Here is a 17,429-nt window from a genome sequence, read left to right as displayed (position 1 = left end):
CACGCATTTAATGTTGTTTTTTCCCTCTTTCTCTCTCTCACACATTTTTCTCTTTCTCTTTTAAAGTTATGGACGCTGCTGTCCACTCTGCAAAAACAAAATCAAGGCTGAATTTAAAACAGTCTGCAGTGTAGAACCAAAGCACACTTCAAGTTGTGTACTCTGTTCACCACAGTGTTTACACAAGGTTTGCAGAGCGGTCTAGATACACAATGCCTCCAATTAAATGCGTTCGAAATAAACAATATTGTCCTGCATAATGACATGATCTCTCACCTAATTCTGTCTCATCTCTGAATCATTGAAAAGACCTGTTAGTCCATACTGTAAATCTGACGCAGCAGGCACTTCCCTACAGACACCTCTTCAAAGCGGGGCCTATAAGAGAGGTGGAATGTATCAGGCACACTGCAGATGTGCAAATAACCAAATATTGCCAACGGAACCTTAATTTGTGATCTTTGACCTCATTCACATTGATCTAATTTTAAACACTTATTTTCATTTTTGTTGTGCAGGTTACCTACCCTCCTTCAATTGGAGTCCATCTCACATTTTGTTTAATATATTGTTATGTTAAAGTTATGTTTCTAGTTATTTATTATATTGTTATCTTAAAGTTACATTTCTAGTTATTTATTGTTGCTTTAATAAAAGTTAATTAAAAAAGTATATACGTCTTCTTTTTCTGACAACCTTTCACTATTATTTAGTGTGATAATCATATGCTTAGAAAACATTAAACAATTAAAAATAGAAATGATGTTTATAACTAGAAGTATAATACTGAAGCTAAGTCTTTACCAGCTCTTTACCAGAGTCTGTAACTGCGATTAACGGTTCCTATGGAAAAAATTTAAAACTCCAGCACAGTAACTGTTTGGATTAGCAACATTGTGTGGTAAACTTGTAACCTGTGTGCTCACTTAAGTGTTCCATGAACTGTTACTATGGTAACAGGCACTAAGCAGTTTGGGGGTAGGGTTGAAAGGTACTGGCTGTACAGAAACCGTTGTATTTACCCAGGATCCTCTACATAACAGAGAGGAAAGCAAACTAAGACAGAACACTGTGTAGCAGATTTACAAGCCCTTTGCGCCACTATCGCGTCACTTTTCCCATGTTAAAAGTGATGCAATACTGAAGCAAGGGACTTGTAAATCTGCCCCTATGTACATTATGAGCAAAAGAAGTACACAACAATTAGAATTCTTTATCAATCACAATTAGACAGTGTTGCTTCACGACTCACAATGCACTTCACTAAATACTTCGTGCCTATTTAAATGGGAGACGGGATTGTCGACATCACAAAATTTAGGGACATATTTACAAGGATGGCATTAAACATGCTTAAGTCTACTTCAAGAACAGATGTTAGGATCCAACATAAAACGCAATTAGCAAGAGTATTGCTATCGGTCCTCAAATCCAGGACTGCTTTGTAAATACAACGCTATTGTCATACCTCCCTCTATCTTGCCATTGAGAACACCTACATTGCAGCTCATTGGAGATATGAGGTGACCCCGTAGCAAACCGGCTGCTAACATGTGTTAATGCATCTTAGCGTCACCTAGTAAATAGGGTGATATAATTTTTACTGCATTTTTGGCTTTTTTTAAAAACTGCGGCAAAATGGTACTCGTTAATATGCCCTCAAGCTTGCTATGACACAGCGGGAAACTCGAATCCCGCCCTGCCATAGCAAACAGCAGTGTCCTGGGGTAGACACCCCGAAACACAGCAGGAGCCGCTCCTGTGGGGTGGTGTTCCCCAAGACTTTCGACTGCTCCAGAATGGAGACCACGCTGCCCCCTCTCAAAATATAAAAAACCCCGGAGGGTGGTAATCCCCAGGGCTTTAGTTGGACCTTTGAGCTCCCACATCCATTTGTTTTGTAGCCTTGAGGAATGGCGGTCCCCGGGCTACAAGGCCCCTCTGGACCCCCATCAAATGTAATATTTTAGACCCCAGGATTTGGCCCTCCCAGGTAGCTAAGTTGTAAACAAGCACAGGAGCCCTGCTTCGTTTTTATTTTTATTACGGCGAATCCATGCACCCAACGCACATTTCTCAGTTTTTTCCCCCAAAAAAACTATTTTTGGGACCCGAGGGGTCCTTCTGGGACCCCCTAAGCAGGTCTTGATGATCAAAATATTTCTTCCATGCCCCCTTTATACGTTTTGAATACTTTTCCCACTATTTTCTAGATCCTCGCTTCTACCGAGGCACAAAATGGCTGCCAACACTTCCTGGTTTAGAATGTTGACAACCACTTGACGGTCAATTACCGCGTGATCAGGACAGTGCGCATAGAGTGCACGCAAGATGCGCGGATGCACCGAGGCCACAGATATATATGAACTTTTAATTGTAATTTTCTCAGGAGCTACTGAACTGATTTACACCATTTAAGCAAAAGGCACAAGTCTGAACCAAAGACTACTACGTTGCCAAATTTGGTGTCATTCCGTTCCGCCGTTCAGGAAAATTGCATGGGTAAAACACATTTTGGAACCCCCCTTTTTTCTCCGCCCCCCCCCCCCTTCAAATGCAATATTTTAGACCCCGGGATTTCTCCTTCTCATGTAGCTAATTTTTAAACAAGCACAGGAGTCCACACTTCGTTTTCATTTTTTTTACGGCGGATCCATGCACCCAGCGCACATTTCTCTGTTTTTTCCCAAAAAATAATATTTTTTGGGCCCTAGAGGCCCTTGTGGGATCCCCTAGGCAGGTCGAGAGGTTAAAAATATTTCTTACTTGCCCCCTTTATACGTTTTGAAAACTTGTTCCACTAATTTCTAGATCCTCGATTCTACTGAGGCACAAAATGGCTGCCAACACTTCCTGGTTTCGAATGTTGACAACCACTTGACAGCCAATCAGCATTCTGCGCGTAATCGGGAAGGTGCGCTTATAATCCGCGAAAGATGCGCAGATCCACCGAGGTCATAGATATATATGTACTTTTCATTGTAATTTTCTCAGGAACTACTGAACAGGTTTACACCATATAAGCAAAAGGCACGAGTCTGAACCAAGGACTACAACTTTGCCAAATTTTGGTGTAATTCCGTTCAGCCGTTCGGACTGTAGCCGCGATGAACGGTACCTATAGAAAATTACATGGGGCAAACATGTTTTGGGACCCCCCTTTTTTCTCATCCCTCGCTTCATGAATCACTCCAATACTTTCAAAATAGGAGCGGACCAAAGCGTCCCACCAGTTTTGAAAATTTCGCGAACATTCGTCAACCAGCGCCAAAGTTATTCCAAATAGAATGTTGTGGATTTCCTATGGAAAATAGGTCCAAACTATAACTACTTAATGGCGACCGCCAGTAGGTGATATATAAATATATATATATATATTAATATTATATTATATATTATATATATATTAGTTATAGTTAGGACCTACTTTCCATAGGAAATCCGCAACATTCTATTTGGAATAACTTTGGCACTGGTTGATGAATCTTCGGGACATTCTCCAGGAAAATGGCATGCTCCTTTCCTGAAAGTTTGGGGGTGATTCATCAAGCGGGAGCCGAGAAAAAAGGGGGGTCCCAAAACATGTTTTCTCCATGCAATTTCCATAGGGACCTTTAAGTGAGGCTACAGCCCGCACTGCTGAACGGAATTACACCAAATTTGTCAAAAAGGTAGAGTTCGGGTCGCAGATTACGCTTCTTGTTAAATGGTGTAAATCCGTTCAGTGGTTTCTTAGAAAATCAAAAGTAAAATCCTAGATATAGCTATAGACGAAGTACTGTACGCGTACAGTACGCGTACCTTCCCGAGCACGAGCTTTATGCTACTTGGCTGTCAACACTCCAAAACCAGGAAGTGTTGGCAGCCATCTTGTGCCTCGGTAGAACCGAGGCACAAGAAAGCAGCAAAAGAAACGCGGAAAACACGCAAAGGGGGCAGGTTAGTAACACCCTGACCCCCTAGGCCTGCTCAGGGGGTCCCACAAGGATACACGTAGGTAGGCGTACCCCGTGGAGAAAAAAAAACTGGTCTACTTTTTTTTCTAATTAGCCTCCGGGGGAACCAAATTCCGGGGGCTTTATAAAAAAAGTGTGGGGGCCCCAATCCCCCTCACACTGCCCCAGGGACCGCCATCCCGGGGCTAAAGTAAGTATAATAGCGGGGGCACACGGCCTCCCCGCAGCCCCGGGTACCGCCACGCCCCCGGGGCTTAGACATGAATGATGGGAGCCTCTAAGGCCCCGCGAGCCCCGGGGACCGCCACCCCCTGGGGCTTTATTATGAAGTATGCAGGGGGTTCACGCCCCCCGCAGCCCCAGGGCCTGTCACCCCCGGGGCTTCCTTTTAAATAATTATTTTTTTAAACCTGTGTAGGGGGGGCTTAAGCTCCCCCACACGCCCAGGACCACCACCTCCCCGGGGCACTACATATTTAAATTAGGGGGTCCGTGATGGACCCCCCAGTCCCGGGGACCACCACCCCCTTTACAAATGATGGGGGGGGCGTGCGGCCCCCCTCCTGGAGTCTGTGATGGCCCTGGGGACCACCACCCCCCAAGGCCGGCTCCTGCAGTGTCCCAGGGTGCCTACCTCTGGGACACTGCTGTTTGCCCTACCATAGCAAACTGCTTTGGTTTTTGTTGAAAGAGAGAGCAGGAAACCTGCTCTCTCTTTCAAAAGTCAAAGCCTATTGCTTTTCTGCATGGGGAGCAGCATGTTAGCTGCTCCCCATGCAGAAAAGCAAAGCCGGCTCCTGCAGGATGAGGGGAGCCGGCAGGGACCATGGGGGGCTTGGGGACTCCCCCACAGCCCCCAACGAGGAGGGCCATGCCCCAAGGGGATGGGGTCCCCGGGGCCAGAAGTGGCCCGGGAGGGTGGGCCACGAGGCCCCCTCCCAAAATAATTTTTAAAAATTAAAAAAATTTAAAAGGAGGCAGGCCGGCCCCGGGGCATGGGGGAGTGGCCTGAGGAGGGGGGCAACCCCCTCCTTAAAAATATGAAGAAAAATGTGGCTATGCCCCGGGGGATAGGGTCCCCGGGGGCTGGATTAGCCATTAAAGACATTAAAAAAAATTGGAGGTCAGGCCCTGGGGGATGGGGTCCCCAGGGTCCCAAAAAAGAAAAAGAAGGGGGGCTACACAGCCCCCTCTTCTTAAATTTTTTTTTCAAAACAACGGAATCGGGGAGGAGCACCACTCTGCAAATGTGCCCCCTGGCGCGTTTGCAGCGGGGGAAGAAATTCCCCTTGAATACTGTGGGTCCCTGGGGGCCAACTAGCCCACCAGGAACCTCCAGCATGCGCCAGGGGGCTGCATTGCAGAGAGTTGTAATGAGGCCATGCCCCTTTTTACACCTCTCTGCAACTCAGCCCCCTGGCGCATAGTGGAGGTTCCTGGTGGGCTTTTTGTCCCCCAGGGACCCCCAGTATTCAAGGGGAATTACTTCCCCCTCTGCAAACGCGCCAGGGTGGGCGTTTGCAGAGTGGTGCAGGGAGGGGGTGGAGCTTGAGGTGACGGATTGCAGAGGGAGAACTGATTCCCCCTGAATACTGGGGGTCCGTGGGGGCCAACTAGCCCACCAGGAACCTCAAGTATGTGCCAGGGGGCTGCATTGCACAGACGTGTAAAGAGGCCATGCCCCTTTTTACACCTCTCTACAACACAGCCCCCTGGCGCATACTGGAGGTTTCTAGTGGAGTAGTTGGCCCCCAGGGACCCCCAGTATTCAAGGGGAGTTAATCCCCCAACTTAGAATGCACAACGGTGCCTGTTTGCACAGTGGTGAAGGTAGGGGACGGGGCTTGAGGTGATGTGTGTGCAAACACGCCCTGTGGCGCGTTTTAAGTTGGGGAATTCATTCCTTTTCAATCCAGAGCCAACTAGCCAGCCAGGTACCTCCAGTAAGCGCCACGGAGCTGCGTTGCAGAGTGTTGTAAAAAGGGGCGTGGCTTCTGAACACCTCTCTGCAACGCAGCTCCCTGGCGCATACTGGAGGTATCTGGTGGGCTAGTTGGTCCACAGGGGACCTCAGGAATGAAGAGGAATTCATTCTCTAACTTAAAATACGCCACAGGACGTGTTTGCAGACATGTCACCTCAGGCCATGCCCCCTTCCTTCATCAGTGTGCAAACGCGCCCAGTGGTGCGTTTTAAGTTGGGGAATTAATTCTCTTTCAATACTGAGGGTCCCTGAGGGGCAAATAGCTCAACAGGTATCTCCAGTATGCGCCAGGGAGCTGCGTTGCAGACAGGTGTTCAGAGGCCATGTCCCTTTTTACACCTCTCTGCAACGCAGCTCTGTGATGCTTACTGGAGGTACCTGGTGGGCTAGCTTGACCCTAGGGATCCTTAGGATTGAAGGGGACTTAATCTCTCAACTTAGAACGGTGACAGGGCGCGTTTACACTGTGGTGAAGGGAGGGGACGGGGCCTCAGGTCATGTGTGCAAACATGCCCTGTGGCGCGTTTTAAGTTGGAGAAAAAATTCAATTTCAAACCTGAGGGACCATTGTGGCCAAGTAGTCCACCAGGTGCTTCCAGGAAGCGCCACTGCGCTGTGTTGCAGAGAAGTGGTGCATGCCGTGCCCCCTTTTACATCTCTCTGCTACGCAGCTCTGTGGCGCTTACTGGATGTAGTACAAATTCCGATTTACTCACCAGTTAGCAGGAGAGCCATCAGTGCTGCATCTTTCAGTACACTACTGATCCTGAAAACTAATTCTAACCATACTTACAGTAACTTGAATTTCCTTTCATAGGCTAACATTGACTGGTTTCACTTGGGAATTCTTCTACGTGTGGAGTTTTGGAACTTAAAAAAATTCCTCTAAAATCAGCCGAACTATGAATTTCGATTTACTCACCTGTTATCAGGAGAGACCTCAGTGCTGCATCTTTGAGCTCACTACTGTTCCTGAAAATAAATTTTAACTGTACTTACCAGTAACTTGAATTTCCTTTGATAGGATATCATTGCCTGCTATATAAAATATATATCAATTCAAAAATATATAAAATAAAAACAATAAATAAATCAATTTCAATATTTTTAAAAACTTTTTTTTCCAATTTATATTAAAAATATGTAATGTAATTAAAAAAAAAAATATATCTAAAAATAAATACTTTAAAACAATGTAGTAAATCAGTATAAAAAAATATAACAATTAATACATTTAAAAATTATCATTTACAAAACCTTTGAAATTCACTGAAAAAACCATAGGTTTCACACATGTTATAGTTAGCTGGACATTTCACTTGTACAAAACCATTGAAATTCCCCCGTTATAGTTAGTTCAGCTAACTATAACTCGCGCGCCCGCAATGTACTGCTGATGACATCACATATTGCATCACTTATGACATGGTCAGTGACATCACTCATGACATCACTGATGACATCTCAAATGACATCACTGATGGCATCATCCAGTGAATGTGTGTATTTCTGAAAAATAAATTATTTTTGTATATGTATATCTAAAGGTCGATGGAAGAATAAATGGGTAAATAAGTGTCTAAATGGATGTTTTTTTTTGTAAAATTGATTGTATTACTGACTTATTAAGTGTATATTAGTGAATACATGTATTAACGAGTAATGTTTAAATATTTAAATATCTGTATCAGTGTCTCACTTTGTGTATAAGTGGCTGCATGGGTAGGTGAGTAGCTACATGAGTGTGTATATGGGTTATTACTTTGTTTTTTGTGTATCAGTATGACTGTCTGTATAGTTCGGTGGGGGATATTACTTAGTGTATAGATGCATGAATGAGTGACTCACTGTTTGTATGTGTTTTGAAGACGTCATCAGCAGTGCATTGCTGGCGCGCAAGTCATAGTTAGCTGAACTAACTATAATGGGGGAATTTCAAGTACATTGCTTAGACAGGAAGTAAGGTTGCAGTTATCTGTGTCCTGCTGGGAGAGGTAGACCGCCAACTGGGTATCATCGGCGTAGGTAACCAACTGGACCCCCAGGGAAGGACCACATCTGCCAAAGGCCTCATGTAGATGTTGAACATGGTGGGACTTAATGAAGATCCCTGGGGTACGCCATACTGCAGGGGATCTGTTTTGAAATGACCTCATCTTCGAACACAGCAAAAGTTCTATCAGTAAGAAAAGATTGCAGCCACTTGAGGGCTGTTCTTGATACCCCCACATCACTCAGTCTCTGAATCATAATAGAGTGGTTTACCGTATCGAAGGCTGCGTTGAGGTCTAATAAAATAATAGTAGCAGCGCAGCTTCCGGAATCTACAATTTTCCTGGCTTCTTCGATTACGGTGATAAGTGCGGTCTCCGCGCCCTTCTTACTTCTAAAGCCCATCTGTGTGGGGTGGAGGGCCTTGTTATTCTCCACAAACATTGCTAGTATAGAGTTGACATGCTTCTCAGCCTATTTTCCTATACCTGGTAACAGGGAGATGGGGCAGTAATTCGCCCAATCCTCAGGATCCAGGTTAGGTTTCTTCAAAAGTGCCTACACTTTTGCCTGTTTCCATAGCGGAGGGACCAGCCCAGCTGCCAGGGAGGAGTTGATAACATCCCGGATAACTGGGGAAACAGTTTCTGAAACCAACTTAAGAATAGAAGGCCGTGCAGCATCCACCGGGGAGCCGGACTTAAGGTTCCCCAAAAGTCGCTGCAGAGTGGTTAGATCAAGAAGATCAAATTCCTTCAACTCCACATGAGGGGCAGGTAAGGGAGGTTGAAGTGTGGGCTCTGGTTGCTGGATAAGTGAATAGATATTCGCCACCTTAGTCGCAAAAAAATGTGCCAACTCATCACATTGTTTCTGTATATTTAATGGTTCTGTAGAGGGACAAGGCGGAGTAACTAGTGATTTGAAAATTTTAAAAATTTTCCCTAGGGGAATTAGAGGCCGAGGCAATTTTCTCCTGGATGTAATTGGATATGTGAAAAGAAAAGTCCCAAAGACACACAATCAAACCACGCTGAGAGGCTGTCTGCCTATACAATACTTCAATTTGTGGTCTAGTCTTCTTTCCTCAGATCAGCCATCTTTCCATGCAGGAGGCCTTTTCTGTGATAAAGGACCAGGACTGATGGAAGATAGCTTCCCAGTTGCATCGCCAAAAGTTGGAGGTCATAGCTAAGGCCTTCTGTTGACCCATGATTCTTCAAGAGAAGGAGGAGGAGGCGGCAACAGTGGATTACTGACATAATATCGATTATAATAATATAGAATTACCAAAATATCGAGGAAAAAATATAGAATACAAAAATATCGAATTCCTATCCACAAACAGGTAAGTACAAAAATATCGAATCAAAAATATTGTTTTAAAAAATATAGCTAGTCAAAATATCGAATTTTTTTAAATGTCTTAAAAGTAATTTAAAGTTAATGAAATAATAAATATAATTAACTTAAAAATACTTAAATAAGCTTAAAATTAATAAATAATTAATTTGTTATAAAAACATGCAATTTTATTTTTTAAAACATATATACATATATTAACAAAATATGAATAAAAAATATACTACATTTTTACCGTAGGATAGCGGGATGGTAAAATTCACTATTACCACTCCAGTGAGTGCAACAGTAGGGAAAACGTTGGATAGCGTAGGGGTAAAAATTACTATTCCCACTCCAGTGAGTGCAACAGTAGGGAAAGCATTGGATAGCGTAGGGGTAACAATTACTATTCCCACTCTAGTGAGTGCAACAGTAGGGAAAGCGTTGGATAGCATAGGGGTAAAAATTACTATTCCCACTCCAGTGAGTGCAACAGTAGGGAAAGCGTTGGATAGCATAGGGGTAAAAATTACTATTCCCACTCCAGTGAGTGCAACAGTAAGGAAAGCGTTGGATAGCGAGAGGGTAAAAATTACTTTTCCCACTCAAGTGAGTGCAACAGTAGGGAAAGCGTTGGATAGGGGGAGGGTAAAAATTACTATTCCCACTCCAGAGAGTGCAACAGTAGGGAAAGCGTTGGATAGCGTGAGGGTAAAAATTACTATTCCCACTCCAGAGAGTGCAACAGTAGGGAAAGCGTTGGATAGCGTAGGGGTAAAAATTACTATTCCCACTCCAGTGAGTGCAACAGTAGGGAAAGCATTGGATAGCATAGGGGTAAAAATTACTATTACCTCTCCAGTGAGTGCAACAGTAAGGAAAGCGTAGGATAGCGAGAGGGTAAAAATTACTATTCCCACTCCAGAGAGTGCAACAGTAGGGAAAGAGCTGGATAGCGGGAGGATAAAAATTACTAATCTCACTCCAGTGAGTGCAGCAATACGGAAAGAGTTGGCTAGCAGGAGGGTACAAATTACTATTCCCACTCCAGAGAGTGCAACAGTAGGGAAAGCGTTGGATAGCGTGAGGGTAACAATTACTATTCCCACTCCAGAGAGTGCAACAGTAGGGAAAGCGTTGGATAGCGTAGGGGTAAAAATTACTATTCCCACTCCAGAGAGTGCAACAGTAGGGAAAGCGTTGGATAGCGTAGGGATAAAAATCACTATTCCGACTCCAGAGAGTTCAACAGTAGGGAAAGCGTTGGATAGCGTTGGGGTGAAAATTACAATTTCCACTCAAGAGTGTGCAACAGTAGGGAAAGCGTTGGATAACCTAGGGGTACAAATCTTCTATTTCCACTCTAGTGAGTTTAACAGTAGGGAAAGTAAAGATTTAATATATTAATACAAATAAATTAAATATCAATACCAATAAACAATTAATTAAAATTAATTACCAATTTAATAATATGTAATAATTAATAAATTAAAAAAATAAATATTAGTTATTAAAATTATTTACCAAGTAATACAAATTAATTACCGAATAACAATTAATTAAGAATAAATACAAAATCAATACCAATAAATAAATAAAAATAATGTACCTAATTACAATTAAATAACTTCCCACCCTATTCGCCTATAAACCCACATCCCGGTACGGAAAATAAATTAATAACATTAACATAATTATCAATTAATCAATTAATAAAAATGAATGACCAATTAAAAATTAATTAATAACCAATTAAAAATTAACTAACAATTAATTCAAAATGAATGCCATTAAATAAATTAACATATTTATTTAATTACAATTAAATTACTTCCCACCCTGTTCCCCTATAAACCCACAACCCGCTACAGATCTAAAATGCAAAAATAAATTAAAAATAATTAGTAATTTCTAAAAATTTATATTGAATTTAATATAATTAAATTACTTCCCACCCTATTCCCCTATTAACCCACAACCCTCTACAGAATTAAATTACGCAAAAATTAAATAACATAAAATCCATTACTTAAAATAAATTACAAAAAAATACACTTTTCACAAATATACTAACATACAAAACACTAAAAAAATTGATATTATTAAAAATTCAATATATTTTAATACCTATATTATATACTTCAATATTTTGACTTTCTATACTGCAAAAAAGCAATACTATTTTACTTACTTTCAATTCGTTATTTTTCACCACTATATTCTGTCCATTTGATATTTTGTCCATTCTATATTTTGACTTCGATATTATGGCTATTCTATATTTTGAATTCGCTATTTTGTCTGCTTACCGGCAAGGATAGCCCTGTCCTCCAGTGCCCAGCCATAGGACTCTAGAAGGCATCACCATCACTACAGCCACAGCAGGCAGGCAAGCCTACCATCTAGAAAGACAGCTCCCCTACCCACCAACTTCAGAGGTCCTCCTCTAAGAAAGATTTTAAAGCCAATTGAAGTTTTAGAGTAGGGGGAGTGGACATAATACAGGTGATATTGGTAATTTATTTTAGTTTTTTCTAGTTGTCTTGGGTTCAGGGCAGGAGGGGGACTTGTTGTGGGCGATGTTTGTTAATGTTGGGGTAGGGGGTGCATAATTTTGTTTTTTTTTAGGGTTTAGGGGTGGCTCTATTCTGGGTAGAGTGGGTGTGTTTATTTTGTGTAGAAAATGACTACTTTCTTTCAGCTTATGGATATTTGTTATTAATAGTTGCTTCCTTTGTTTTATTGTTTACTGTACCACATCCCCCGTAAACAAGGAAGCCCAATTTTTCTACTGACAGAGGTGGAGCTGGGAACTGGACCCTCATAAAGAATCTGTCTAGGTGTCCATGCACGTCATCCTCTCTCTAGTCTCTTCTTGACCTCAGCTCCCTTATCAGGCTAATCCTGTGCAGCCTCTAGTCCATCCTCCTGCAATCAGTGTTGTAAAACTGATAATACATAACCTTTGCCTACCCCTTCATTACTTGGTTGCAATTGAGCACCCATCATCCCATCAAATGTAATATCTGTGTGCTTCCCTACACTTTGCATCTAGCCACCACTCACCACTAATGAATACTACTAGGAACAATCCATAGAATAGGGATGTCACATAATCACTTCATGTAGGAAAATTGGATCCAACCCAATTTAACCCCCTGGATTTTTGCTTTTTAGTATACCCAGTTTTGGGAGTTTTTGTGAGGGAATCTCAGTAACTGAGTCTCACTCAATGCAAGCTATGTTAAAATGGCTTGGCTGGGCTAACCACCAATGTCAACTTTTTAAAACAAGGTCTGCTGTGCAGATTGGATAAATGGTTCTGGGTTTGCTGCATGTGATCAAGTGCACACCCACTTGTGTACACACACATGTGTGAGCTGAGAAAGTGGTACTACTGTCGAGCTCAGCCCAGTATACAACCATTGGTAGCCTGTTGCAGAAGGAACCCTTCATGGATTTGTGCTGACCTGTGCAGAGCTTACAATCTGTGCGGGCGCTCATAGTTGAAGTCTGTCGACCTTCACCGAAACATCTGTGTGATGCACTGAAATGTACATTATGGGCGAAATCTGTACCAAAGCATAGTTTCACCATAGTAAAACCTAGAGACTGGGGTGATGCACCAATCTTATGAAAAACCTGGATCCCTAATGCTATGCCAATTAGGGTGGGCTTTCAGCCTCACTGACACGTCTTTCAACAGACCACTTCAAGTTGCTATTCTGGAATGTTCCAAAATGCTATGCCAAAGTGTTGCAGGGATTCTGCCTATGTGCAGGATTATAGGACCTCGGTGTATATGAACTTAGTCGTCCTACCACCTTAGTACCCATGACTAGCTATAGCGTCTCACTTGCTCTCCTACTCACTCACAGAGAAACAAATGATTAGACACCACAGAACACAAAACTCCCTGATCTCTCAGGAATCGTGGCAACAAGATACACCTTTTCGCTCGCACTCTTGTACTTGTCCATAATAAGATCTGAAAAAGACATGAAATAGTTTAAAATATTTATTTTAACTAACATGCAGTATACATGTCACAGCAAGCAGGAAAATGCATAGTACAAATACAGTCAGCATAGCAGCTAGTCCATAAATCATAAAGGGAGATGTCATCATGGAAAGACAATAGAGTCTAACCTCCCTCCCCTTGCTAAGAAGCAATATTATTATATATTAGAAGATCTCTGGGCTCTGTCAGAAGACCCCATACCTTAGCCTATAGATGGCAGATCTACATCATAGGTGCTATCTTGATCTTCTCCCTGGAAAAGTCCCTCTCCAAGGGTCTCCCAACTATTCGTGTATCCCAATAAAACTAAAGTATGTTGTCTAAACAGCAGCTGCATCAGTATCTTTTGTCTAGGTGCTAAGGTCTGCCAGAACAAAATAACAAGGGGCATTGTTGTTCGACCTAGCTCATAATGTTCAGTCAAAATCCCAGGAACATCCAGCGAGTGAACACAGCGATGAGTTCTCACGTGAAAACAGCCATAGACGATAGTGAAAAACGAAGTTGTGTAGTAATGTGCGCAAAGCCGCAGGCAAGCTGCAGCGTGCTTACTCTAACTTAGTGAAGATGACAATTTCCCTATGGGCCACGCGACAGGAGGGTTGGGACAGGAATTGAGCAATGAGGTGTTGTCCTAGGCTTGGACAGAGGTGGATACCCTCTGGATCATTGCACCCTGACTTAGAAACCTCTGTGTAGGGGAGAGGAAGGGAAGGGGAAGGTGAATTTTGAAAGACCATCAAGAGGATCAGACTCCTCTCTGGGGTGCTGGAACACTCTGGACTTGGACTGTATGGGACCCCATGAATGCACCTATACGGGGCCAGCAGTGCTGGACCGCATATACCCTATGGGGACAATAGAGTGATAGACCTGTTAATAGACCTTTGAGGATAAGGGATTCCATTAAACTTCTGAGGATTGACCTGGAGAGGGGATAAATCTCATCAGAAAGTAGCCATCTGACTTCTACTAACACACAGGTTCCCAGCAAATGGAGAAGGGAGGCTTTTTTTTATCTGTATAGTTTTATAAAGCACAAACATGACCAAAGGGTATCAGAGTACTGTACAGAACCCACAAATACCAAAACAAAACACATGGAACCCCATAACAATAGATCATATAAACATAAGATTAACCCCTTCGATGCGGCCGCGATTCCCCTGGTGTGCTGAAGCAGCACGAACAGGGGCGGGCCATGACGAACCCCAGCCGTCATCAGCACACGAGCACCGTAGTGCATGACGGTTGGGGTTCGTCATCAGCATGGAAGGGGTTAAAATGATTGTAGTCATGATCGCTCTCCTGGCTGTGTGCTAGGGATATCTGCAACTAGGTGAAATAGTGTTTCTGGTGTAAGGGTCTCTGAGTTGTGCTAGATCAGAACATTATGTTAAAAATCTGTTTTGTAAAAAGCCTCTCGTAATCTCGTTCTTGAAAACATTTGTTGATGGGTTAGATTGAATCTCCAATGGGAGGCAGTTCCATATTCTCAGGGCAGATCCAGAGAAGGTGCATACGTAGGCCTTTTTTTCAGAATCTAAGTGGTTCCAGCAAGAGAGAGTTAGCATGCCGTAGGGAGCAGCAGCCTCCTGAGATCTTGAGCCTATTTGCAAGGTACCTGTGTGTATCTGTACTGGTAACGTATTTGATGTTGATATTAGGCAATACCGAATGTTTATATGTCATGGAATGGGAAACATCCTTTACAACGCAACTTTTAACACGCAGTGCTTTTACATCGCAACTTTAACAACGCAAACCATTACAACGCATTGCGCTGGGGAGCGCTCTAGGATAGGGAATAGATTTAATTTACTATCCAACACCTTCCCTACTATCCACGGGGACTGGAGTTGGAATAGTAAATTAAACTATTCACTATCCAGCACCCCTCAACACTATGCGTTGTAAAACATGCGTTGTAAAAGTTGCGATGTAAAAGCATGCGTGGTAAAAGCATGCGTTGTAATGTCATACATCCCATGGAATGTATTTCTTTAAATGTATGGAGTCTTCTTGGGTCTAGGGTTCGACGAGCTTCTTCAGTTGCTTATCGTACTCTGGACTGAAGAGGCGCTCCTCCTGTGGTTGGAACTATTATAATAAATCTTCTAAATCAACATCTACTGCCTTTTGGATTATTATAACATTCGAATTCTACAGCATAATGGTGCAGGGTTTTGTGAATTATGAATGCAATTTTCAAGCCTTGGGAACTGAAAAGTGCAAGCAGGGAGTGTAGTCTTCTTAGAGGGCTGCATATATGTTGCTTGAGGAGACCCTGGGCCAAGGAGAATACCAGTGCTGGACAGTGGATAGGTCTTGACCAGGAGCCTACGGTCAGGAGGGCAGGCAGTAGGCTAGATTAATGGTCAGAGGATGTTGCATTCATGGGGCTCCAGAAGGCACTGACTGCAGGTAGGCAGAGGAAGGAGAAGTGAACTCAGCTCCTGTTCTAGCACACAGCAGATGCGTCAAGTATGTGGGGAGCCAACAGAGGTCGGGGGATTGTCGTGATCCTTCATGGCCACCAACATGGTCTCTCTCCGTTTTTTTTGGAACCGGACATCCAATGTTAAAAAAAGGCATTTTTCAAATATGTAGCCAGAAGATAAAGGGACGACCCCCTTTTTGGTATGTGTCCCACTAGAAAAACAACATGTTTTGCTTCTAAGCTGCCCTAAGAGAAGACGGGCACAACCCATTTACTTTATTGTACAATTATGGTTGTCAGGAGTGCTGCAACCCCACAGAATACCCTAAAAGCTTCCAGGAAAGTCACCCACGTGTTAAAATTGGTTAATGACACCGGAAGAGTTTTCCTATGGCTCTTAACATTTTTAGAAATTGCTTTTTTAGTGTTTTGGCTCTAGATTCCTAGTCCTGCTTTGTAGCATGTATACAAGTAGAATCAATAGGCTCATATGCACTGTTCAATGGATGTTTAAATGTATTATTAACAATGCCCAAGTTAATAGGGAGCCATTACATGTATTATTGAATATCAAGGTCAAATTATACTGTTCTGATTCTGGTTTTAATGTATCTGCATTGGTTTATTATGATATATTTCTACTCTTTTAGTATTGTGGTAAGACTATAACAAAGTCAGTAGGCCTAATTTTTTATAACACTGCATTATATTGTGTGTACTTTAAATGGCATATGTGTCACCCTAGGCATATCCACATGTCATATGAAAATATTTATAGATTAAAGTGTAGTACTGAGTAGCGTGTGTACTAATAATTTATAAGCAAAAACACTACCTGGACAATTATATAGTGGGTCGTATTTGTTGTGTGCCTGCAGTTTAGTGTTCTAGCCTACACCTCCTCCCTTAGGTAGGCCTTGGCCTGCTCTGCCACACTACCCTCTAAGAGTCAAGTGTTACACCCCAGTACTTGGTTCCCAGTAGACAGAAGGTTGCAGACATATTACTTGAGAAGCACACTCACCCTTACCAACTAATAACCCAAGTTCTTACAGTATACTGCATTACAAAGGGTATGCAGACTCTGTGCCATGCCATTCTTGACAATGGGCATTTCGCCGTTTGCACTGCAGCACCTAATTAAACAGTTCTGCAGTTGTAGATGGTAAAATGCCTGGTGTCAGGGTGGAACAGGTGGTGGGACACAGAGGAGAAATCGCTGTTAAATTAAATAAAGAAAGTGGAAATCACAGTGGGCCAAACACTGTTATCAAGAGTGAGTCTGTAAATGTGCCCTGGTGAAATGTCCGCAAATCATACAATAAAACGCTGTGGGGATGCCTCTTTCACCTCCCATCCTAACTGCAATTCGGAATGTAGCACAAAATACATTTTACAAGGCAGAATTTTTTCTGGAACCACAAAATGAGTTTAGTAAATGGAAAACATCATTTTGTGAATGCCCGGGTTTGCATTTGCAAAATGCTCCCAAGGTCAATGTGCTACAACGTGTGTTGCTGCAGTTTCTATTGTCTGTGTTCTGTTCTACACTGCTTAATGTAGTTTCTACCTATTGAACTATGAGATCACATCTGGAGGATGCGCAATTAAGGGCAAAACTAATTTTCCTACTATATTTATATTGTTTAATTTACAGAGCAGTAAATTACGCGGGAAAAAGACACATTCAGA

Source organism: Lissotriton vulgaris, chromosome 6 (genome assembly GCF_964263255.1).
Source record: "Lissotriton vulgaris chromosome 6, aLisVul1.2, whole genome shotgun sequence".
NCBI classification, from domain to species: Eukaryota; Metazoa; Chordata; class Amphibia; order Caudata; family Salamandridae; genus Lissotriton; species Lissotriton vulgaris.
Note: the sequence above shows the minus strand (reverse complement) of the source record.